Source organism: Mustela putorius, unplaced genomic scaffold (genome assembly GCF_011764305.1).
Source record: "Mustela putorius furo isolate JIRA1106 unplaced genomic scaffold, ASM1176430v1.1 tig00000589_pilon_pilon_pilon, whole genome shotgun sequence".
In the NCBI taxonomy this organism is placed as follows: Eukaryota; Metazoa; Chordata; class Mammalia; order Carnivora; family Mustelidae; genus Mustela; species Mustela putorius.
In genome coordinates, this window is record NW_025421425.1 from 1,744,033 (window position 1) to 1,768,458 (window position 24,426).

At 46.0% G+C, this 24,426-nt stretch overlaps 1 protein-coding gene across 5 annotated transcripts in view; it reads right to left on the bottom strand.

Annotated features, from left to right (window-relative positions):
* Positions 1 to 24,426, bottom strand: part of SEMA5A (semaphorin 5A) — a 466,937-nt gene that overhangs the window by 388,808 nt on the left and 53,703 nt on the right. For 4 of the 5 annotated variants that reach the window (XM_045082008.1, XM_004761227.3, XM_045082009.1 and 1 more), the window contains exon 2: positions 20,149 to 20,231. The exons of the other annotated variant lie outside the window; for it this stretch is intronic. The gene's annotated coding sequence lies outside the window, so the exon portion shown is untranslated. The remainder of the gene's footprint in view (positions 1 to 20,148; positions 20,232 to 24,426) is intronic. 5 annotated transcript variants of the gene reach the window in all.

Sequence of the window (24,426 nt, forward strand, 5' to 3'; positions counted from 1 at the left end):
CTTTCTAAAGGCATCTGTCCCTTGGCAAACCTTCCTCCCACTTTTTCTCTAAAAGCTTGGCAGCATTTGGTTGTGTTTTTTGCTTTTTGTTTTTCTTCTACCTGCCTCTTGACACTTTTGAGCATAGAAAAGATAACCTCCAGTGCTCCAGAAGAGGCTTGCTTTCATTCATGTTCTCCTACAGCACCCCCGGATAGCACTAGGTGGCTTTGGAAATCAATTCTGCGCTGTGCAAAGAAGGTATGAAATGAAAAGTTCCTGCCCTGCGTTCAGGGAAGAAGGTGAGTTCTATCACAGCTGTACTGCATTTTTCCCTGTATTGCTGGAAAGGCCCAGAAATCATGCCTAGCACAGTCTGGGGCAACAGCCAAAGGAATTGACTAAAACAGCAGATCCCTGAGGGAGGAGGAGAGGCTTGGAGGTGGGATGGGGGAAAGCAGCAAAACAAGCAAACTAATGAACAAAGATAATGATACACACAATAATGCACAAGAATTTTTGGTAACTTACATGAATGTGCTTAATGGTTCACAGGTCTTTTTACCTTCACTGGGTAATCTGCACATACTCATTGCAGAAAACGTATAAAAATTAAAAAAAAATTCATAATCTGATCACCCAGAGATGATCACCATTATCACTTTCATGCATTTCTTTCTGGTTTATATATATTATATATTATATATAATACACAATTTATATACAACTGATTTTTACTGGATAAGACACATGTCCATGCACACAGTGAAATCTGGGAAACACAAGATTGTTGACAACTGCATAATACTCATGTTATTTAGACAGCATCATTCATTCGTGTCCTTTCTGCTGAGCTGCTGTTCACTTCTTTACGTTTCTTCCTATTTCCAGAATTAACAAGGAGATAAAAGTCAACAGGGAAAAAACTACCAGGTCACCTAGTCGTGAATGATTTAAAACAACAATAAACAGAACCTAAAAAAAAAACCAAACTATTTATATGTAACAGTTTTGCCAGTGAGTTACACAGCTTTCATTAATACAACCTACCGGCTGAATATGAAAATCAGAATGAGGACTCGTAAAGGACCAGTAGACCCAGTGAGAACCAGTAAAACATAAGAGGGCCATGTCCTGGGTTCAGACTCTCCAAGGACAGACTCTAGTGGACCAGACTGCCCAAGATCAAGTAGTTAGCCAAGAAAGGGAGCAGGCAGGGCATCAAAATTTGACCCTGGGGGCGCCTGGGTGGCTCAGCGGGGTAAGCCTCTGCCTTCGGCTCAGGTCATGATCTCAGGGTCCTGGGATCGAGCCCCGCATCGGGCTCTCTGCTCAGCGGGGAGCCTGCTTCCTCCTCTCTCTCTGACTGCCTCTCTGCCTACTTGTGATCTCTGCCTGTCAAATAAATAAATAAAATCTCTAAAAAAAAAAAAAAAATTTGACCCTGAAATTTTAGCCAAATCCATGGTGCAGAACTTGAACTAAGGGAGAAGGGAGAACAGAGAAGAAGACGGAAGGCGGGAGACGTGTGGGGAGAGCATGAGAGGGCGGACAAAGTCGGCCAGGGAGACGGTGTGCACGGCACATACAGCCAGCTCAGGGTGCCCACTGAAAGCCCAGCCTGGCCAGCCGGCATGGGGTGAGGTCATGAACATCTGCCCACCGGTCCCAGGGACTCAACAGCCAGGGAGTAGAGAAGCAACATGTTCTCATGGCCTGAGAGCAGGAGGTCAGATGTAGAGGGCAGGAGTCCAGATGCTGGAAGCTAGAACAGCAGAGTCAGGGATCCGTGATCAAAAGACAGAGTGACAAGCCCATCAGTGACACCACAGAACCCAAAGGAGCTGGTGAAAAGCACACTCATCACCCTCCTTCCACGTGACACGGCGACCGTTAAGTTATGCAGCAGGCACCACATACGCCATTGACAACTGCCCCCCGAGAAATAAAAATAATATGCCAAAGCATTTAAATACTGGAAAAATCATGAGAGATAAAGCAGGTATGAATAAAAAGCTGTGATTGTTGAGAGAAGGAAACGCCGTCCAGTGAGAATTCCGGCTCCTCAAGGTTGACTCCCAGAAGATCAGGTGCTGTGTACAGAGGTTTCTTTGCACTAAGTCGGAGATTCTGGATTTAGGCCACTCCGGCCCATCAGGCTGAGGCCAAGCTAGAAGGTGACACAACAGCAGGGCTGAGCCCACGGGCAAGGTTAAACCAAAATGTCCGCCCATAAAGAAGTTCAGGGGCGAGAGCCAGACCCACGGGGTCACGGGCTGCGGCAGACACGAATCAAAGACAAGGACGGACCTGCCCACCAGGAAACAGGAGTCAGACGCGGGAGTGTTAGCTGAGTCCGAGAAGCACATTAACTTTTTCTTTTTAAGGACATTCTGGTATTTCATCTGAAAGCGCCTCTGTTTAAAAGAATTCTCCACTATGGCCAACTAATCTTCGACGAAGCAGGAAAGAATGTCCAATGGAAAAAAAGACAGCCTCTTCAATAAATGGTGTTGGGAAAACTGCACAGCCACATGCAGAAAAATGAAATTGGACCATTTCTTACACCACACACAAAAATACACTCAAAATGGATGAAGGACCTCAATGTGAGAAAGGAATCCATCAAAATCCTTGAGGAGAACACAGGCAGCAACCTCTTCGACCTCAGCCGCTGCAACATCTTCCTAGGAACATCGCCAAAGGCAAGGGAAGCAAGGGCAAAAATGAACTATTGGGATTTCATCAAGATCAAAAGCTTTTGCACAGCAAAGGAAACAGTTAACAAAACCAAAAGACAACTGACAGAATGGGAGAAGATATTTGCAAATGACATATCAGATAAAAGACTAGTGTCCAAAATCTATAAAGAACTTAGCAAACTCAACACCCAAAGAACAAATAATCCAATCAAGAAATAGGCAGAGGACATGAACAGACATTTCTGCAAAGAAGACATCCAGATGGCCAACAGACATATGAAAAAGTGCTCCATATCACTCGGCATCAGGGAAATACAAATCAAAACCACAATGAGATATCACCTCACACCAGTCAGAATGGCTAAAATCAACAAGTCAGGAAATGACAGATGCTGGCGAGGATGCGGAGAAAGGGGAACCCTCCTAAACTGTTGGTGGGAATGCAAGCTGGTGCAGCCACTCTGGAAAACAGCATGGAGGTTCCTCAAAATGTTGAAAATAGAACTGCCCTATGACCCAGCAATTGCACTACTGGGTATTTACCCTAAAGATACAAACGTAGTGATCCGAAGGGGCACGTACACCCGAATGTTTATAGCAGCAATGTCCACAATAGCCAAACTATGCAAAGAACCCAGATGTCCATCAACAGATGAATGGATAAAGAAGAGGTGGTATATATACACAATGGAATACTATTCTATGCAGCCATCAAAAGAAATGAAATCTTGCCATTTGCGTCAACGTAGATGGAACTAGAGCGTATCATGCTTAGCGAAATAAGTCAAGCAGGGAAAAACAACTATCATATGATCTCCCTGATATGAGGAAGTGGTGATGCAACATGGGGGCTTAAGTGGGTAGGAGAAGAATCAATGAAACAAGATGGGATTGGGAGGGAGACAAACCATAAGTGACTCTTAACCTCACAAAACAAACTGAGGGTTGCTGGGGAGAGGGGTGTTGGGAGAAGGGGGTGGGATTATGGACATTGGGGAGGGTATGTGCTTTGGTGAGTGCTGTGAAGTGTGTAAACCTGGCGATTCACAGACCTGTACCCCTGGGGATAAAAATATATGTTTATAATAAAAAATAAAAAAAAAAAAAAGAATTCTCCACTTACTAAGTAATCAGGAAAGGAATATCCACCATGTGCAAGACACTTTGGAATGAGTCATCTGCTACCTCCAAGTTCACTGGGATCAGCCTTCTAAGTCAGAGCCGTTTGCACCCTCAGGGCGGAAGGGCCTGCCTTCCCGTCGTGCTCCATTCTGGCCAGCTCTGCCCAGGCCACTGGGTTTGGAATCATGACCAGGCTTTCCCTGCTCGGGGCTTTCACATACTGGAATGCTCCCTCCTCCTTGTGTGGTTTGTGCTTCCTCATTCTCCGCGGTTACTTGAAACATCACCTCCTCAGAGGGGAGCTTGTGGACAGCCCCGGCACCATCTTCCCCACACACATGGGCTCCACAGCCCTTATCTCAAGGTTAAGGATATATTCAAGCTTCATTTCCTTATTTGTTTCCCATTTCCCCAACTACGCTTTAAAAAAGAAAGGGACACACGCATCTCCCTCATCAAGACATCCCCAGTGTCTGTCTCATAGCCAACTCCCTGTGAACCCGTCCTCCAGGAAAACATCTCAGACCATCACACACACACACACACACACAATGCATTTTGATGAAAAATGCAGGTTTCAAAATAACATTTCTTTGAAAAAAAATAAACCACATTTCTTTTCTATTTCATGATACTCAAAAATTGTTTTAGAAGTATGCAAGAAATAATTCACCTGCACAGTATCAAATGATTTTATTCAGATTCTAACATGTCCTGAGCAAAAAAGTAACTAAGAACCCAAAAATAGAAAATGGGGTTAATCTGACAATTACTGGATTATTTTATTTTGTTTTTTGTTTGTCTGGAAGATCCTCCATAGCAAGATAAAGGGTCTCATTGATATTTATGTCATCGGTGCCCTGCAAAGCGCCTGGCAATTAAGAGGACCTCATTTAACGAGTGTTCAATTAGAATTTTTTTTTTAATTTGAAACTAATACATGAGAGCTGTGATTAAAAGTATAGGATTATAGGAAGTGAAAAAAACTTTCCTTCCATCCCCTAAAATGATTCATTTTACAGAGGTAGCCGATAAGGACAAGATGATATATATTCTTTGATTTTTTTTTTCTATGCATTTTTTACCAAAAACTCACACACCAAGGGACTACAGATGCTGCTTCATAACTCCCTCTGTGCACCCAATATACTGTAGATATGTTTATATGTCTTCAAATGTAGATATACTCCCAATTTTTTTTAAGATTTTTTAAAATTTTATTTATTTGACAGAGAGAGAGATCACAAATAGGCACAAAGGCAGGCAGAGAGAGGGGGAAGCAGGCTCCCTGCTGAGCAGAGAGCCCGATGTGGGGCTCGATCCCAGGATCCCGAGATCATGACCTGAGCCGAAACCAGAGGCTTAACCCACTGAGCCACCCAGGTGCCCCCTGCTCCCTTATTTCTAAAGGCCATATGCTACTCCACATTTTATTTAACCACATCCCTTCCTGTGGGCACTTAGGTTTTTTCCACTATTAAAAATAAGAAAGCAATGAACATCATCTACGATTGCCCAATTAGGGAGGCATAAACACAGGACCGATTCCTAGAAGTAGAGCCACCAGGTTCAGTGATGAACTTAAGCCACCCAATGGCTGTTATATTCACGTAAACCCTTGCACACACTGGGGATATCTTTTTTTTTTTTTTTTTTTTTTAATCTTTGCCAATGTGACAGGTGAAAATCAGCTGACAGTTCAAATTGCGTTAACGGTGGGGGTACCTGGGCGGCACAGCCCTTAAGTGTCTGACTCATAGACTTGGCTCAGATCTGTTCCTGGGGGTCGTGAGACTGAGCCCCACGTGGGGCTCTGCGCTCAGCGTGGGGTCGGCCTGCGACTCTCTCCCTCTGCCCCTCCGCTCACGCTCGCTCTCTCTGAAACAGATCAGTAAACCTTCAAAAAAATTACCTTCCTCATGAGTGAGGCTAAACGGCTTTTCCCAGCGTTAGCTGCCTTCTGCTGTTCTTCGCTAAGTCAGGAAGACCCTCGGAAGCATCCGGGCAGGCACGACGCTGAGCGCCCGAGCGGGAGGCTGGGAGGCGCCGAGCCCGCGAGCAGGACGCCCGGGGCCCGCGAGCAGGACGCCGTGGAGCCCGCGAGCAGGACGCCGTGGAGCCCGCATGCAGGACGCCCGGGGCCCGCATGCAGGACGCCGTGGAGCCCGAGAGCAGGACGCCCGGGGCCCGCATGCAGGACGCCGTGGGGCCCGCATGCAGGACGCCGTGGAGCCCGAGAGCAGGACGCCCGGGGCCCGCATGCAGGACGCCGCGGGGCCCGCATGCAGGACGCCGTGGAGCCCGCATGCAGGACGCCGCGGGGCCCGCGAGCAGGACGCCCGGGGCCCGCGAGCAGGACGCCCGGGGCCCGCGAGCAGGACGCCGGGCCCGCGAGCAGGACGCCGTGGAGCCCGCATGCAGGACGCCCGGGGCCCGCATGCAGGACGCCGCGGGGCCCGCGAGCAGGACGCCCGGGGCCCGCGAGCAGGACGCCGTGGAGCCCGAGAGCAGGACGCCGTGGAGCCCGCATGCAGGACGCCCGGGGCCCGCATGCAGGACGCCCGGGGCCCGCATGCAGGACGCCCGGGGCCCGCGAGCAGGACGCCGTGGAGCCCACATGCAGGACGCCCGGGGCCCGCGTCCAGGCACACCCAGCCCGGACCGCCCAGACCTCCGCCTCTCCGGCCCATCCGGCCCAGCTCCTCCCCAACCCTAGCCCCAGGCTGCTGCACCACGGGCTTTCCTCCTCTGTCATGCGCGGCCGTCGTCTCAGCGGCCGTGCCCTCCGCTCTTCGCCACCGCAGCCTTTAACAGAGCAAGTAACAATGCGGGCATCAGGAGAAGACGCAGCGTCTCCTCCGAGCGGTGCGAGGTGCGGGCGGCGCGGGCGGCACGGAGCAGAGGGAGCGGGACAGGCTCAGGGGTAGCGGCCGCCTCTGCCGCGGAGCGCGGTGAGAGCGGCACACGGGCCCCCATTCCTGAGCCTCGAGCCGCCCCGCATCGGGGAACCGCGGCACCGGGCTCGGCACCTCCGCGCCACGCGGCGCGCCCACGTGCTTATTACCCGCAACACGAAGCCACAGCACGGGAGCCATCGAGTCCCTCTTCAAGCCCTCACTGCACAGCAGACCCCCGAACGACAGGAGTAACTGCTCCCTGGCCCCACTGGGAAGCACGACGACAATCTCTTCATCCGGAGGGGCCCCGCTCGGGGCGTCACCCTGGGGACCCGCAGGGGCGCGAAGAGGGCGCTGCCGACGCAAGGCAATGCGCATGCGCCTCACTCCGCCCCGCCCCCCCCCCCAGGGCTGACGTGGCGCCGCGCAGAGCTGGTCTCCCAAAATACCTCTTGAGTAAAGGAGTGACTGATGTGGCCACCAGGAAGCTCTCAAGAATTGTTCTTTTTTTCCTCTCTCTTAGAATCTGTTTCGACCATGGGTTCCCCACCATAGCGCTACAGACATTTGGAGTTTGAGAATTCTCTGGGGCAGAGCGGCCATCGCGTGCATGAGATGCTGCTCGGCAGCGTCCTTGTCCTCTAACCACGGAACTGCACGAGCACACGCCGTCCCAGCAAGCTGTGACAACTACAACTGTATCAGACATTACAAAAGGAGTCCACGCCCCCCCTCTTCAGAACGCCGGGTGTGGACTATGGGAAAACAACCAGATATATTTGCTTATTAAAAAAAAAAAAATAGAATGCTGATTATTGCTTAATTTTTACTATATTCCCTATTCTAAAGCTCTTTTTGAAAGTTGAGCCAATGATATAAGCTATAAGGTCGCAAAATAAGTCATCAGGGCTATTTACAAGGGATTGGAGAGTATTAACTGCCTGGGGCAAATCCGTCATTAGCTGCTGCTGATCTGGAGGGGGACCCAGCATTAATAATTCAATAGAGGAAAGGCTGCAGGCAATAAAACCTTAGGGTTATTTATTTAGCCAATTAGATTTGGTTTTGGTGGCAACCCTGCTTCTGTGAGTATGAATAAGCCGTGTGTATTCTTCAATTAATCAGGGAAATTGTACATCGCAAATCTGTTCCTATTGCTTTGAGTTGCAAGATGTGAGTCTCAAGTGGTCCTCCAGCCTTCGGAGGAGGAGAAACCAGCTCACAAGTAGGGCACACTGATGATGTAACGACCCCTCCCATGAAACAGAGAGTCCAGTGGCAAGGGTGTCAGGTGCGTCAGCCCTCCGCACCTTCCTAGCCTTCCATCCTCAATCCAAGGCAAGACAGAATGAATCGCACCGGGGAAAATTTCGACCCGCTGACCCGGGCACAGGCACAGTTCATTACTGTGTAGAGATGAACCATCCTAACCACTAAGAGGCTGAAAAACGCCATATGAGATATACATCTGGTATAATACATGCCAGATGATTCCTGTGTACACTTTGCACGCAGATTTCTGTTTAAACGGTTAGAGACTTTTTCTTTTCTTTTCTTTTCTTTCAAGTCAGTTACAACCAGAGTGTTTCCATTTGTACTGCACATTTCACTTCTTCTTCCCTTTCTCTCTCTCCCTGACCTTTCTTTTGGTTCCACTCATTTGTTTAGAGACCAGACTGAATCACAACAGAGGTGCCTGCAGGCTCTGAGTTTCCAGAAGGCCGGGTGTCCACAGAGATCAGGGGCTGGCTCACCGAAAGGCCACAGACAAGGCTCCAATGAGGAGGTGACTTTTTCCACGGACTCGTCTCCCATCTAAACAGAGCACAGCCCTGCACAGCCCCCACCACCCCACACCCCAGTCGGGATCCTAATGCATAGACAACATCTATTTTTCAGCCTCCCTGGGGACAAGGGTCAATCAAATGGCCCTTTTGAAGGCACAAAATGGAAATCACATCTCCAAACCATTCTGTTTCACCGAAATTGAACCAATGGTTCTGTAAACAAAACAGTCTCTGATCCTCATGAAATTTCACTGACCCTCAAAATTACCTTTGTCAACCCAAACATATTTTTCTCTGGTCCTTGAATGTGCTATGGCTGTGATCGCCAAGGCCAGCGGCACACACAGGGAGGTAGAGAGGTCAAGGGCTGTGACCTGAGGCTGAACACAGCTTCACATTCCCCCCACCACGGTCATGGACAGACCCCCGACTCCAGAAGGTCCAGACCATCTTGCCATCTTTTCACATGTGGCACCTGGGAAGAATATCCTTCTAATATCCTAGTAAGGCAGAAAAGCGGCTTCCTAGAACAGAACTCAGGGCAAGTAAACTGTGATTGAGGAAAGGAAGGGCAGTCAAGAGCACAAGACACGACCTGAAGTGGGCATCCCCAGAGGGAGGCATTCTGGATGAGAGGGAGGAGAGGAAAAATGGCCCGTCGTGGGCATCCATTAACAAGCAACATGGGGGCACCTGGGTGGCTCAGGGGGTTAGGCCTCTGCCTTCGGCTCAAGTCGTCATCTCAGGGTCCTGGGATCAAGTCCCACATCGGGCTCTCTGCTCAGCAGGGAGCCTGCTTCCTCCTCTCTCTGCCTGCCTCTCTGCCTACTTGTGATCTCTGTCTGATAAATAAAATCTTTAAAAAAACAAAAACAAAAACCACAAGCGACATGGATATGGGTCACTGGAAGCACATGGGGTATCCAGTGCATGCTGGTCAATGTCTCATAACCAGATTTCCGGAGAGCCTAATTCCGTGCTACAAGAAGATGCCCCTGAACGGAGGTGGGAAGAGGTGCACAACACTGGTGGGGCCCTGAGACCCATTTCCCTTGTTTGGGGTTTTGCTCTGCAAGGTGCTTCATCTGGGCTTCAGCACAGGGGTCTCGAATAATCATTTATTCTAGAAAATTTAAGGGAGCCTCTTTCCTTTATCTGTCTACATCTGCCTTTATAAAATTCTTAGGAATTGAAAAATTCATGAAGAGCACATATTAATTTAAATCCCAACTTCAAAGGACCGTTTGTCATTTTTCCTGTTGTGACCCTATTGTGGTTAAATATTGCATGAAATTATTATGCCCCTAATTGGGACTCAGAAGCACTTCAGAGAATGGCCTTGATTGACAAAGGCAGTACACCCTCTCCTTCGGGACTCCTCGGCCTCCCCCCACCTGTCCCTCCATGCTCCCCTTCTCTCTCCTGTCCCCTCCCCAGTTGGCTCTCGCTCCCGGCTCCCCCTTCTTGCCCTCCCCACTCCATCTCTCTCAGGCTCCTCTCTCAACTTCTCAGGAAGGCAAAGTTCCCAACTCTTATCTTCATGAACTACCTAGAAACCCGGGCCCTGGTTGCCAGGCATATTTAAAGGAGTGACTTGCCAGATGACAGAGCCAACAGGAAGAAATAAATGAATGAAATCACCGCCAAATACCATCCATAACAAAAGACTGAACCAAGCTCTGAGTGCCAAAGTATAGAGTATCCTTACAGACGTAATAGTATGTATCAAAACAAGTCCCCCAGGACAAAAAGGGTATGATAATTTACACAGGTGAGTAAATTAGTAACCACTCACATAAAGGTAGCCGGATTGCTGCAGTAAGAATTGCAGTGTCATTTCTCTTTACGTCCTGGTGTCCCTTACCCTGGCGTGCACTAACCAAGCCCTTAAATTACATTCTTCTGTATCGAAAGGTTCAGAAGAGAAAAGCAAAGCAGACCCAATGACTACAAAGCTTCAGTTACAAAATGAGTGCAGTTAAAAAAAAAAAAAAAAACATTCAAAGACTTGGGGGAGGGAAAAAAGCAGCTGTGGAGGAATCAGAGAATAAAAACCTATCGAAGATACAGATAATGTCAAAGGCAATTATGGCTTTCTGTTGACACAGACCGCACTGCCAGTGTGAGCAGGAACAGATAGGAAGTAACAGGACTTGACATGTGACAGCCCCTGGGAGCCGATTCATTTATTCACAAAATCACTCTCTGCAAGGCGGGGGGCCCAGGAAGGACCGAACCCATATTCTGGCACCTGAGAATCATAAGGAAAGGAGAGAAAGAACAGTTTCCATTGAACAAGTGAAAATGGGAAGCGGTGCTTATTCACAGTTTTTTGGAAAAAAAAAGAAACAGATTTGCAACTTGAAACCATCAAATGCAGGCAATTTCATAAAAAAACTTTCTCCCAAAGATTAAGGCAAAGCATGTGCTCCATGCTCCTCTGTTCAATAAAACAGAAAGCCATGTTTGTGGTTTTTCTAATTATTTGGCAAATATGTCAACAATAATTATCCCTTAATATCATTTCACTGGCCTCCCACAGTCAGGAAAATATAAAAAATTCTTTACGTGATCTCCGTGTTAATAACACACTGCTTCTAAGCATATCATCAGGAGGTTGTAAGCAAATGGTTGGCGGACACAGTCAACACCCACTGTCTTGGAAGTTAATGATACTAAACAAAAACACTGAAAGAACTGTCATTAAAGGTCGCGCTTTAATAACACCGCAGGAGAATTATTTAACATCTCAAGCAAAGGACTAGAAACACATCAGTAGACTTTATGGTATCACATTTAAAATGATCACACTGATTTTTATATATTGGTATATTTCTTGCTAGAAGTTCATTTATTCACAGTTATGTGTTCTTTGGATCATTCATATAGTTAATTATTGCTCTGGCCTAAATGTTTGCGTCCTCTCCTCATCAAATTCATTTGTTGGAGCCTAACCCCCAGGGTGATGGTGTTGAGAGGTAGGGCCTTTGGACGGGAGCCCTCAGGAGTGGGATTAGCCCATATAGAAAAGGTTCTTGTGTGATCGCTCAGCCTCCGTCTGCCATTTGCGGGAACTGCACGGTTCTGTCTGGTTCCATAACTAGGCTTTTCCCGGACACCAAATCTGCCAGCACCTTAATCTTGGACTTCCCAGGCTCTAGAACTGTGAGCAATTTCTGTTGTTTATAAGCCAGTGAGCACGGCACGGTGTTTTGTTACAGCAGCCCGAAAGAATGAGGACAATTAGGAAGTTGGCATGAAGAAAGCACCGGATGGATACCATGGAATGTCGATTTCAGTTCAACTACCATTTCATTTGACCCAGCTCCCGAGGTGGCTGATTACCTAATGCATCGGCAGTATTAGGGCTCTGGGGAGCCCATGCTGCAGGGTCCCTAGAGTGTGGGTCATCATCTCCTCCGCCCCCTACCCTCCATCACACATGCATCTCCAGAGGCAGTGTGGTTTCTGCTCACCAGAAAACCAGGGGTAGGGTTGCCAGATTTAGCAAAGAAAAACACAGGATGTGCAACTGAATTTGAATTGCAGATAAACAGCACAGAGCTCTTAAGGTTAAATGTAAATTTCAGATAAACAGTGGATACTTCTGGGCATCCTGACACAATTATGCACTGTTTATCTGAAGTTTAAATTCAAATGGACCCTGCATATTTTATCTGGCAACCTCAGCCTGAGGAATCTGTGTGAACCCTTGTATAATCCAGGGTCCAGATCAAGGGTGGGGCCGAGATGCCCTCGGGGCGCGTGAACCTGGCTCCTCTTCCCACCTGCGCATGCCAACAGGACAAAGGATGGTCGCATTTAAAAGAAAGGGATGAGGCATCTGGATGGCTCAGCTGGTAAAGCATCTGCCTCCGGGGCTCAAGTCATGATCCTGGAGCCCTGGGATCTGCCCGGCTAGGGCTCCCTACTGGGCAGGGACCCTGCTTCTCCCTCTCCCTCTGCTCCTCCCTCTGCACTTGAACTTGAGCTAACTCTCTCTTATTGTTATTTGCTTATAAATAAATAACATCCTTAAAAAAAATATAAAAGAAAGTGTTCAAGGAAGTTCTGGAAGACATGGAGAAATTTCCACGTGGACCAGAAATCCTGAGGAATCCTTGAAAGACAGGAAGGAAATCCGCTCATCTACACAGAGGAAAGAAACCACAGCTTCAAATACAAACGAAAAAGATTGCTGGGAAACACGGCGGTGCCTTCAGAGCTGCTCCAAGTTCAGAAGCAACAATGCAATGAGAAAGAAAAGTAAAATCCATGGGATTACCTGGGAAGCCCTGTCCAGAACCACCAGACAAGGCTGCTTGCTGCCCCCACCCTGGGTAAAGCAGCCGGAGCACCTTCTCCCCAGAGGGCACCATCAACATAAGGACGGGGGCAGGAAAAGCCAGGGGAGCCCTAAATGACTGCTAACACCCAGGAGGCACCAGAAGAGGACCCACGTGTGCCCACTCCACCCATTTCAATCACTGAACTCCAGCCACGAAAAAGCCAGAGTACAGCCACAGGTAAGCGACTATAGCTCTGGGGCACCTGGATGCCTGGGTGGCTCTGTGGGTTAAGTGTCTGCCTTCAGCTCAGATCATGATCCCAGCGTCCTGGGATCGAGTCCCCATGGGGCTCCCTGCTTGTCGGGAAGTCTGCTTCTCCCCCTTCCCCCCACCCCCCGCCTGCTGCTCTGCCTACTTGTGCTCTCTCTCTCTCTCTCTCTGCCAAATACATAAATAAAATCTTTAAAAAGAGAGAGAGAGAGAGAGAGACGGCAACCTCTCTAAGGCAACCTCAGGACCAAGAACCTCAGGTAAACCAACATCAAGATAAGGAGGCACCACAGAGCTACATGGCTCCTACATTTAGCCTTCGAGGTTTTGTATTCTCGCTGCCATCAGGAATAGAATCGTTACATTGCATCTATCAACCAGTTCTTGCTGGTAAACAGACAACTGTTGACTCTGGCATATTGATTGTGTAACATGACAACCTGACGAAATTCTTATTTCTTCTGATACTTGGAAATGATTAACTTGTGTTTAGGGGCCAAACACATGGATAGATTTTGTATTTTCTTTTTTTTTTTTTTTTTAAGATTTTATTTATTTATTTGACAGAAAGAGATATCAAAAGTAAGCAGAGAGGTAGGCAGAGAGAGAGGGAGGAAGGAGGCTCCCTGCTGAGCAGGGAGCCCAATGTGGGGCTTGATCCCAGGACCCCGAGATCATGACCTGAGCCGAAGGCAGTGGCTTAACCCACTGAGCCAGTCAGCTGCCCCTGATTTTGTATTTTCATATCTTATCTTCCTTCTCATGCAACTGCATGGCATAACACGTCCAGTCCATCACTGGGACAGATATCACTGGGACATCACTGGGTCAGACAGCCTCCTTGTCTTTTTCCCACCTTCAGGGCGAGGAAACGAGCTACCTCCCACATGTCGCTCACGCAGCAATTCGGAAATGCTCCACCAAACGCTCGCCTGGGAGGCTGGCTAACCCCCACCGTGGCTTGAATCACCTGCTCCCCCGTGCTCCCTCAGACGAGTCCTATCGCAATGGGTGTCTCCTTCTGCACGTGGACTGAGATGAAATTGGAACAACCACACTCGCAGATGGCGGTAATTTTGTATCTTGCATGGTATGTAAATGACATTTATACAATGACTCAGATGCAAAATGCACTGCCTTTCACAGGTGACTTTGCTGTGAAAGCCCGTTTTGGCCCATTATATTGTACTATGACTTTATTCTGCTCTTTGTCTGCAACATTATTCATCGCCACCCTCAGGTTAGGAAAATCAGTGACTCATCTCAGCCCTGCGTCTATCGAATGCCATCATCCATGTAGGGCAGATGCACACACATGCGTTTGATGTCAAGTTAGATCAGTTCCTAAAGGGTCCCGGTTTCTGCTCTCTACCGTGGTGCTTGTTGTCTCCGGATCACAAGTGTTTATGTCCAATATTTACTTGTTATGTCCTGGATTAAAATTTGCCCACTTGGGGGTCTTTTCTGCAAACAAAAAGATATTTAGGTCTATCTGAAATCCACCATCTGTTTAAAAAAATGTGTAAAAGAATGGGCACCTGGGTAGCTCAGTGGGTTAAAGCCTCTGCCTTTGGATCAGGTCATGGTCCCAGGGTTTTAGGATCGAGCCCCGCATCGGGCTCTCTCCCCAGCAGGGAGCCTGCATCCTCCACTCTCTCTCTGCCTGCGTCTCTGCCTCCTTGTGATATCTGTCTATCAAATGAATAAATAATATCTTTTTAAAAAATTGTTCAAAAGATAATGTTAGAAATCTGTGACATTCCTTCCCAATTAGTCAAATTTTAGTATGAACTATCCTCCTGTGTTCTTTTGCATTTTAACTCAACACAGACTTGTTTGCAAAAATCAATAAAGAAACAAGAGCATTGAATGACACATTGGACCAGACGGACCTCATAGATATATACAGAACATTCCACCCTAAAACAACAGAATACTCACTCTTCTCAAGTGCACATGGAACCTTCTCAAGAATAGACCACATACTGGGTCACAAATCAGGACTCAACCGATACCAAAAGACTGAGATTATTCCCTGCATATTCTCAGATCACAATGCTTTGAAACTGGAGCTCAATCACAAGGAAAAGTTCAGAAGGAACTCAAACACCTGGAAGCTAAAGACCACCTTGCTTAAGAATGCTTGGATCGACCAGGAGATCAAAGAAGAACTGAAACAATTCATGGAAACCAATGAGAATGAAGACACTTCGGTCCAAAACCTATGGGATACAGCAAAGGCGGTCCTGAGGGGGAAATACATCGCCATCCAAGCCTCCCTCAAAAAAATAGAAAAATCCAGAACACAGCAGCTGTCTCTACACCTTAAAGAACTGGAGAATCAATAACAAATCAAACTAACTCCACACATAAGGGAAATAATCAAGATTACTTATAACATATTATATAATATATACATATATATAATAATATTTATAATCAGAGATCAATGAGGTAGAAACCAGAGATACAGTAGAACATATTGATGAAACCAGAAGTTGGTTTTTTGAAAGAATCAATAAGATAGATAAACCACTGGCCACACTAATCCAAAAGAAAAGAGAGAAAGCCCAAATTCATGAAATTATAAATGAAAAGGGAGAGATCACAACTAACATCAAGGAAATAGAAACAGTCATCAGAGGTTATTATCAACAGTTATATGCAAATAAGCTAAGCAACCTAAATGAAATGGATGCATTCCTGGAAAACTATAAACTCCCAAAATTGAACCAGGAAGAAATTGACAACCCGAATAGACTGATATCTAGTAACGAGATGGAAGCAGTGATCAAAAACCTCCCAAAAAACAAGAGCTCAGGACCGGATGGATTCCATGGGGAATTCTACCAAACTTTCAAAGAAGAAATAACACCTATTCTCCTGAAGCTGTTTCAAAAAATTGAAGCAGAAGGAAAACTTCCAGACTCTTTCTACGAAGCCAGCATTTCCCTGATGCCCACATCAAAAAGGAGAATTTCAGACCAATATCACTGATGAATATGGATGCTAAGATTCTCAACAAGATCCTAGCCAACAGGATCCAACAGCACATTAAAAAGATTATCTACCATGACCAGGTGGGATTCATTCCTGGGCGACAAGGATGGTTCAACATTCACAAATCAATCAATGTGATAGAACAAATTAATATGAGAAGAGAGAAGAACCACATGGTCCTCTCAATCGATGTAGAAAAAGCATTTGACAAAATCCAGCATCCGTTCCTGATTAAAATGCTTCAAAGTATAGGGATAGAGGGAACATTCCTGAACTTCATCAAATCTATCTATGAAAGACCCACAGCAAATATCATCCTCAATGGGAAAACGCTCACAGCCTTCCTGTTGAGATCAGGAACATGACATGGATGCCCACTCTCACCATTCTTGTTTAACATAGTATTAAAAGTCCTAGCAACAGCAATCAGACAACAAAGAGAAATAAAAGGTATCCAAATTGGCAATGAAGAAGTCAAACTCTCTCTCTTCACAGATGACATGATTCTTTATATGGAAAACCCAAAAGACTCCACCCCAAACTGCTAGAACTCATACAACAATTCAGCAACATGGCAGGATACCAAGTCAATGTACAGAAATCAGTGGCTTTCTTATACACTAACAATGAAAATACAGAAAGGGAAATTAGAGAATTGATTCCATTTACTATAGCATCAAGAACCATAAGATACCTGGGAATAAACCTAACCAAGGGGTAAAGGAACTGTACTTGAGGAACTATAGAACACTCCTGAAAGAAATTGAAGAAGACACAAAAAGATGGAAGACCATTCCATGCTCTTGGATCAGAAGAATAAACATTGTTAAAATGTCTATACTGCCTAGAGCAATCTATACTTTAATGCCATTCCGATCAAAATTCCACCGGTATTTTTCAAGAGCTGGAGCAAATAATCCAAAAATTTGTATGAAATCAGAAAAGACCCCGAATCACTAAGGAAATGTTGAAAAACAAAAATAAAACTGGGGGCATCACGTTACCTGATTTCAAGCTTTACTACAAAGCTGTGATCACTAAGACAGCATGGTACTGGCATAAAAACAGACATATAGACCAGCAGAACAGAGTAGAGAGCCCAGATATGGACCCTCAACTCTATGGGCAAATAATCTTCAACAAAACAGGAAAAAATATACAGTGGGAAAAAAGGACAGTCTCTTCAATAAATGGTGCTGGGAAAACTGGACAGCTATATGTAGAAGAATGAAACTCGACCATTCTCTTACACCGTACACAAAGATAAACTCAAAATGGATAAAAGACCTCAACGTGAGACAGGAATCCATCAGAATCCTAGAGGAGAACATAGGCAGTAACCTCTTCGATATCAGCCACAGCAACTTCTTCAAGATATGTCTCCAAAGGCAAAGGAAACAAAAGCGAAGATGAACTTTTGGGACTTCATCAAAATCAAAAGCTTCTGCACAGCAAAGGAAATAGTCAACAAAACAAAGAGGCAACCCACGGAATGGGAGAAGATATTTGCAAATGACAGTACAGACAAAAGATTGATATCCAGGATCTATAAAGAACTCCTCAAACTCAACACACACAAAACAGACAATCATATCAAAAAATGGGCAGAAGATATGAACAGACACTTCTCCAGTGAAGACATACGAACGACTATCAGACACATGAAAAAATGTTCATCATCACTAGCCATCAGGGAGATTCAAATTAAAACTACATTGAGATACCACCTTACACCAGTTAGAATGGCCAAAATTAGCAAGACAGGAAACAACATGTGTTGGAGAGAATGTGGAGAAAGGGGAACCCTCTTACACTGTCAGTGGGAATGAAAGTTGGTGCAGCCACTTTGGAGAACAGTGTGGAGATTCCTCAAGAAATTAGAAATAGAGCTTCCTTATGACCCTGCAATTGCACTCCTGGGTATTTACCCCAAAGATACAGATGTAGTGAAAAGAAGGGCCATCTGTACCCCAATGTTTATAGCAGCAATGGCCACAGTCGCCAAACTGTGTAAAGAACCAAGATGCCCTTCAACGGACGAATGGATGAAAAAGATGTGGTCCATGTACATACACTATGGAGTACTATGCCTCCATTAGGAAGGATGAATCCCCAACTTTTGTAGCAACATGGACGGGACTGGAAGAGATTATGCTGAGCAAAATAAGTCAAGCAGAGAGAGTCAGTTATCGTACGGTTTCACTTATTTGTGGAGCATAACAAATAGCATGGAGGACAAGGGGAGATGGAGAGGAGAAGGGAGTTGGGGGAAATTGGAAGGGGAGATGAGCCATGAGAGACTATGGACTCTGAAAAACAATCTGAGCGTTCTGAAGGGGCAGGGGTGGGAGGTTGGGGGAACCAGGTGGTGGGTATTAGAGAGGGCACAGATTGCATGGAGCACTGGGTGTGGTGCAAAAACAATGAATACTGTTAGGCTGAAAATAAATAAAATAAAATAAAATAAAGTAAAGTTTTTTAAAAAAGCATCTTTAGAAATGTTCATTGTGTATGTGTTTCTGGTTGTTATTTATTTTTCATTTAGCTCCAGTGAGAAACTACTTAACACTTTCATGGTGATCAGCCCACTTTGAACAACCTGAAATCTCAGCCAGGGCTCACACACCATCTTCCTACGGGCTTTCCTGAGGCCCAGACAGGCAGGTGACACATACAGACATGACATCCAAAGACTTGTCTGTCCATCGGCAGCTTTACCCCAACTAGAAAACACTAGATGTGCATGCACAATTAAGTGAACAACAATGGTTTTGCAGGGTAAGCCCTGACATTGAGATCTGAGCGTCCAGCTATCCACCTCCAAGAGAACTATCTCGAATAAAGACACTACTAGCCACACTAGTGGATCAAGATTCAGGCCACCTCCCCCACAGAGGGTCCTTTGTTTCAGAGATCTGAGTGGATTTTGATCACACTTTGGGCCACTCCTCATTTCTCTTAGCCCATTTTTAATTCCTGCTCTTAAACTTCAAATCCACCAATAAAAAGAGAGCCCCTGTGACCTTAGGCGTCCACCCTCAACCCCAGTAAAAGCAGGACCCCCAGGCCCACATGCTCTTTGTCTACCCATGACCTTGCCACATGGCCCCAGGGTGCTGTGTAATTTCCCCTTGTGAGAAATCAACCTCTATTTTTTTTTCAAAGTTTCCTGGTGGTTGTTGCTGAAGGGCAGTTTGCAACCACGATCAGAACCAGAAGGGCCAGTCCGGTCTTGGTTCGGAAAGGGGAGATGTCTGTAGGAAGTTCAGGGGGCCCAGGTGGGTGCCCCCAGGCAATGCTGATAGCATTGCAGCATGACCATCAAAAGGCTGGGACCTGCACAAAACAGGTTTCCTGTAGTTCAAAGGAATATGGTTGGGGAAAAAACCCAAAATGTTAGTTTTTTCCATAAAACTTGTCCCAGACATCTTACAAAATGGCAGGTGCTAGGCTCCGTCCAGGATATAAGAGTTTCTTTAATTGTAATTAAAACTGTGCAAAAAGGAACTCAACCCCCAGCCTTTCACAAAATGTATGCCTGCACTGGCCCTCGTAGGCCTTGAGAAAGGCCCAATGTCAGGTGAGACGGTGGGTAGTGGAGAAGACACCACGGGGAAGAGAGCCAGGGGGCTGCAGGTGCTGTGGTGAATTCATTTTGCCACCACTGGATGGAATGTGCTGGGTACTGGAGATTACACTGCGAATGTGTCTGATCCATCACCCAACTGGAGTATCAGAAATTTTGAGGAAAACCACTCTTCAGATAACATGTTGAAAGTAATTCAAACAGAACAGAAAAGTGAAGTGGGTATTTAACACTTAAGAACAGAAAGAGCCCTTGAAGGAAAAGCCTGAAGGAGGACAGGAGCAGCTCCCAAAGGGAAGGGCTGTTCCAATCCTGTCCCTCAGATGGATGGAGACGTCATTTCTAACATTATCATTTATGATATTTATAACATTATCTATTATGATTCAAAGCACAAATGTCTATCTAATAGGCTACCCGAGTGATTATTTGCTTGAAATCCAGTGCCTTCAAGCACCACTCCAGACATCCCATTTTTAGCTCGGTCATGTTGAACTTCAGCTGACACCCCCTTACCTTCCCGGGGTGTCACTGGTACTGTCCTTCTCGCTCCGTGATCATGGACGAGCTACACAAGGGAGCCATTCAGCACAGTCTCTCTGAAACAGATAGATGAGGAATTTATAATTAAAGAAGGGAACGGTTCTCATTTGCTCTCCAAACAAATTGCAACACCTTGGTGAGACTGGGTCAGTAGAATAATCCAACATACGTAAAACGTCCGCGCACATGTCTTCAAAACAAAGGCCCTTAACAGATAGGATTGTCAACTGTCTTCTGTTCATTTGCTAAAAAACAGGAAATCAAGAAAGGCCCAATTTGAATTCCTTCAAGGTCCCCCACAGCAGAGAAGAGAAACAAGACAAGCAGAACACAGCTTACTTAAACTGACACGGGCTTTGTCTGGCATGAGACCATCCTTAACAGTGCGGCTCTTGGACACTATATGTCAGATTTTTAGAAACGAGACAGATAGGAAAGTAGACCATTTTCTTCTTTCGTGGGATCCATTATTAATTTCTGAATTGAGGGGGAAATACTGCGCTAAAATAATTTTACAGTAAAATCGGGCCTTGCATCTCAGTAGCTCATCTCGAAAGCATGCACTCAGACAGATGTCTACTGCATCAGAAACTCCGCTCCTGATTCAGCCTGTGCTCACACGGGCTGGCCTAGAGCCTAACACGGGGCTGCCAAAATAACCCACCCGCGGGGACCGATGCTGACACCAGACCCCACCACGGCCCCCCCTCAGGGCCTGCTGCTCCCCGGGGAGGACCTGCACACACTGCACAGGTCTTCGGGGGCCACCCAGGGGAGAGCGTCCTTGAGGATCACCTCCCGTGTCACCCAAGCCTTCACTCAGACGTTTTCCAGCTTCTTTCTCAGAACCGGTGAGAAGAGACCATCAGTCTGTCCCGAAGCTCCCGCTGCCCTTTCTGTCTGTGTGTCCCTCTGTCCCCTTCCAGATAAATACAGAGAGTACAGCAGAGGCTCCATCCCCTCCTTTAAGGCCTATGGAGCAGCTTGGGCGCAGAGCTGTCAGAACCCAGGGGCAGATCAACAAGGGAGAAACTTGGGAGTCTTCTGTCCCAAACTAGCGATGAATGACAGGCTGTCCTCCTTAGGAGTGAACAGCACTTGGTTCGAAAACACATTCCTGTTCAGCTTCAGTCAGAGGGGCTGTGCCTGTATCACGCACCCCTTTGCCTCAGTTTCCCTTTCCTGAGAAGCCCATCACAGCGCTCCAAAACGAGCAGTCACTTTACCTACAACAGGGCTTTTGAAGTTCTTTTATATTTACCTACCTAGATTGTACATATAATGCCAAGCCGCGAACAGATGCGAACACAGGTAATTGTTTTTTTTACAAAAAGTAAAAGCTTATGAACAGACAATGAGCATTGTCAAATTCTCTGATTGAAGTCAGGTTCGGGTTTCTTTCTTTCTTTCTTTCTTTTTTGTAGAGGGAGAAGGAAGGAGGGAGGGGGAGAGGCAAAAAGAGAGGGATAGAGAGAATCTCCAGCCGACTCTCCCCACTGAGCGAGGAGCCCAGTGGAGGGCTCAAGCTCATGGTCCTGAGATCACGACCTGAGCTGAAACCAGGATTCGGATGCTTGAGGACTGAGCCACCCAGGCACGCCCAGGTTCAGATTTCTACCATCGACTTTAATGTTTCATTTTAATCAGATCACCTTTAAATTGCCACTACAAAAATAACGTTAAAATACTAAAAAGATAAACACAAAAATAACAAAAAAGTAGAAAAAAAATTTATTCCCACCACCATTTACCCATCAGAGAAGGGTACCGTGCCCTGATTTCTTATGGGTAAATTTGACAGCACCACAATCATGAGCAGAGATCCTAATTCCATACATTGATTGAGAGAAGGAACCCCAGTAAAATTCATTGCTTTGCTATTAGTGGTCTTCAACTCATGGAAAAGCATCACTGGCTAATATTCATGCTTTTCATTGGCAAATCTGTGGCCAGTGTGCTTGGAATACAGATAGAGGGCACGCACAGTTTCTATGAAGTCGAACAGTTCATTTGCAAAGTTCATCCATTCATTCAACAGCTTTTTATTAGGTGTATCACACACTTTTTAAGAAACTGAAGACCCATCAGTAACAAGTCAGATAAATATATCTTCTCACATGGAGCTCATATATTTGTAAGGAAAAAAAATGAACAAGATAATAAGTAAATGTCATAATAAATTGGAAAGTAAACGGAGAAAAGTAATCGCCTGCTGACCACTTTTTCTATGCAAAGCTTTGCGTACACATTACCAGTAAAGCATTATGGACACCTTTTCTAGAAGAGAAAATTGAGGCTCAGGATGGTTAAGAAACATGCTTGACTTCACACAAATGGTAAAGGCTGACACGGGGGTTCAAAAGCACATCTGCATAACATCAGAGAGTGTCTGTCTAATCCTGACTCTGCCGGACTCTCAGGCAATCCTGAAGGAGACCTCATTAACCGCGTGAATGGGGACACTGGGCTTTACCCGCGTTGCGAGCCGGGGAAGAAGTTAACATATGGAAACGACACCGGATCACCCAATGCCCATAACCTCCCCAACATTCAAGCTCTTCTCACCGTCTCCTTGGTGTCTGCAACAACCTAATCCCACTTGGTTTTCATTTTTAGAGAAATCTTTATTTAGAATAGAGAACAGCATAAAAGAGACATCCTCTAAAGGCATACTATCATTCATCACATCCAAAACGTCGGGGTAACGAGTATGTCCTCCAGCAGGTGAGTGGGTAAATAAACTGTGATCCAACCAGACAAAGAGAAAACAAGCTATCAAGCCAAAGAGACTCAAAGGAAACCTAAACGCATGTTACTAAGGGCAAGAACCCAGTCTTCAAAGGCTGCAAACTGGAGGATTCTAACTACAGGAGATGACAAATGAAAATGACAAAAACTATTATAAGAAGGTTAGTGCTCGCTGCGGATAAGTGTGTAGGGAAGAACAAATAGGATTTTGTCAGGCAGGGAAACAATTCCGTATGATGCCACAATGACAAGACACATCACTAGACTTTTGTCAAAACCTAGACAACGCACAACACTGACAGTGAGCCGTAACGTACACCATGGACTTTTTCGGACTTTTGGTGTTAATGCTACGTCAAAGGAGGTTCATTGGTTGTACTGAATGTATCCCTCCGGTGTGGGGCGTTGATGGCAGGGGAGTCTGTGGGTACACAGTAGGGGGCCAAAAGGCATATCAAAACTCTACACTTTGTGCACAATTTGGCTGTGAACTGAAAAAATAAAAGGGGGCGCCTGGGTGGCTCAGTCAGTTAAGCGTCTGCCTTCGGCTCAGGTCATGATCCCAGGGTCCTAGGATGGAGCCCCAGAGTGGGCTCCCTGCTCAGCAGGAAGCTTCTTTCTCCCTCTCCCTCCACCACTCCCCTGATTGTGCTCTCACTCTCTGTCAAATAAATGAATATTTTTTTAAATTAAAAGTCTATCATCTAAGAAATATATACAAACAAACATTAAAAAGCATACCGTCATGACCACTGTCAATGTCTATTCAGAAAGTTATAGAATCTTACACACCTTTTTTTTTTTTTCCCCAAAATGGCTTCCTAGCCAAACATGTCTCATTTGACTGATGCGACTCCTGAAGAATGAGGCCCCTGGTAGCATTAATAATTAATTATTAACTTCTTTATTTCTATGGGGAGAATGTCAGTACAGTCTTTCTATTTATAAAACAGAGCTAACTAAAAGCCATAGGACAAGGGAACAAGGAGAGAAAACTCTCATTAGGGCCTGACCGCTCTTGATAATGGGATTAAAGTTATATTTCTCCCCACTACAAATAAGCAAAGTCAGTACTGTTGTGTTTTCTCCTCTTAGAAACGTGTGCCGAGTCTCTGAGAGGAACTTTCCCGATGCTACACTGTCTCTGACTCCCGGACGCAAGGACACAACGTGCTAACGGGATGGGAGCTTTGACACAACGTTGGCACGACACCAGCACCTCGTGAGGGGACACACTCGCCGGGAGCGGCTCAGAAGGGACCTTTACAGAAATGAAAATGTTTGAGAGAATGTTTTCTAGTGAGCCAACAAAGCATCCCTTTGATTTTCTCTCTCATTGTGCCCGGGGTTCGTCACCACAGATGTAGGGTTATTATACCTTTAACGAGTACTATCTACTGCCAGCATGTGCCGAATATTGTGCCTATTTAAGTTAAATTTTTTAAAAAAAATACATTTTTGAAAAATGAGTGGGCCATGTTATCATCCGGATCTGTATATCCA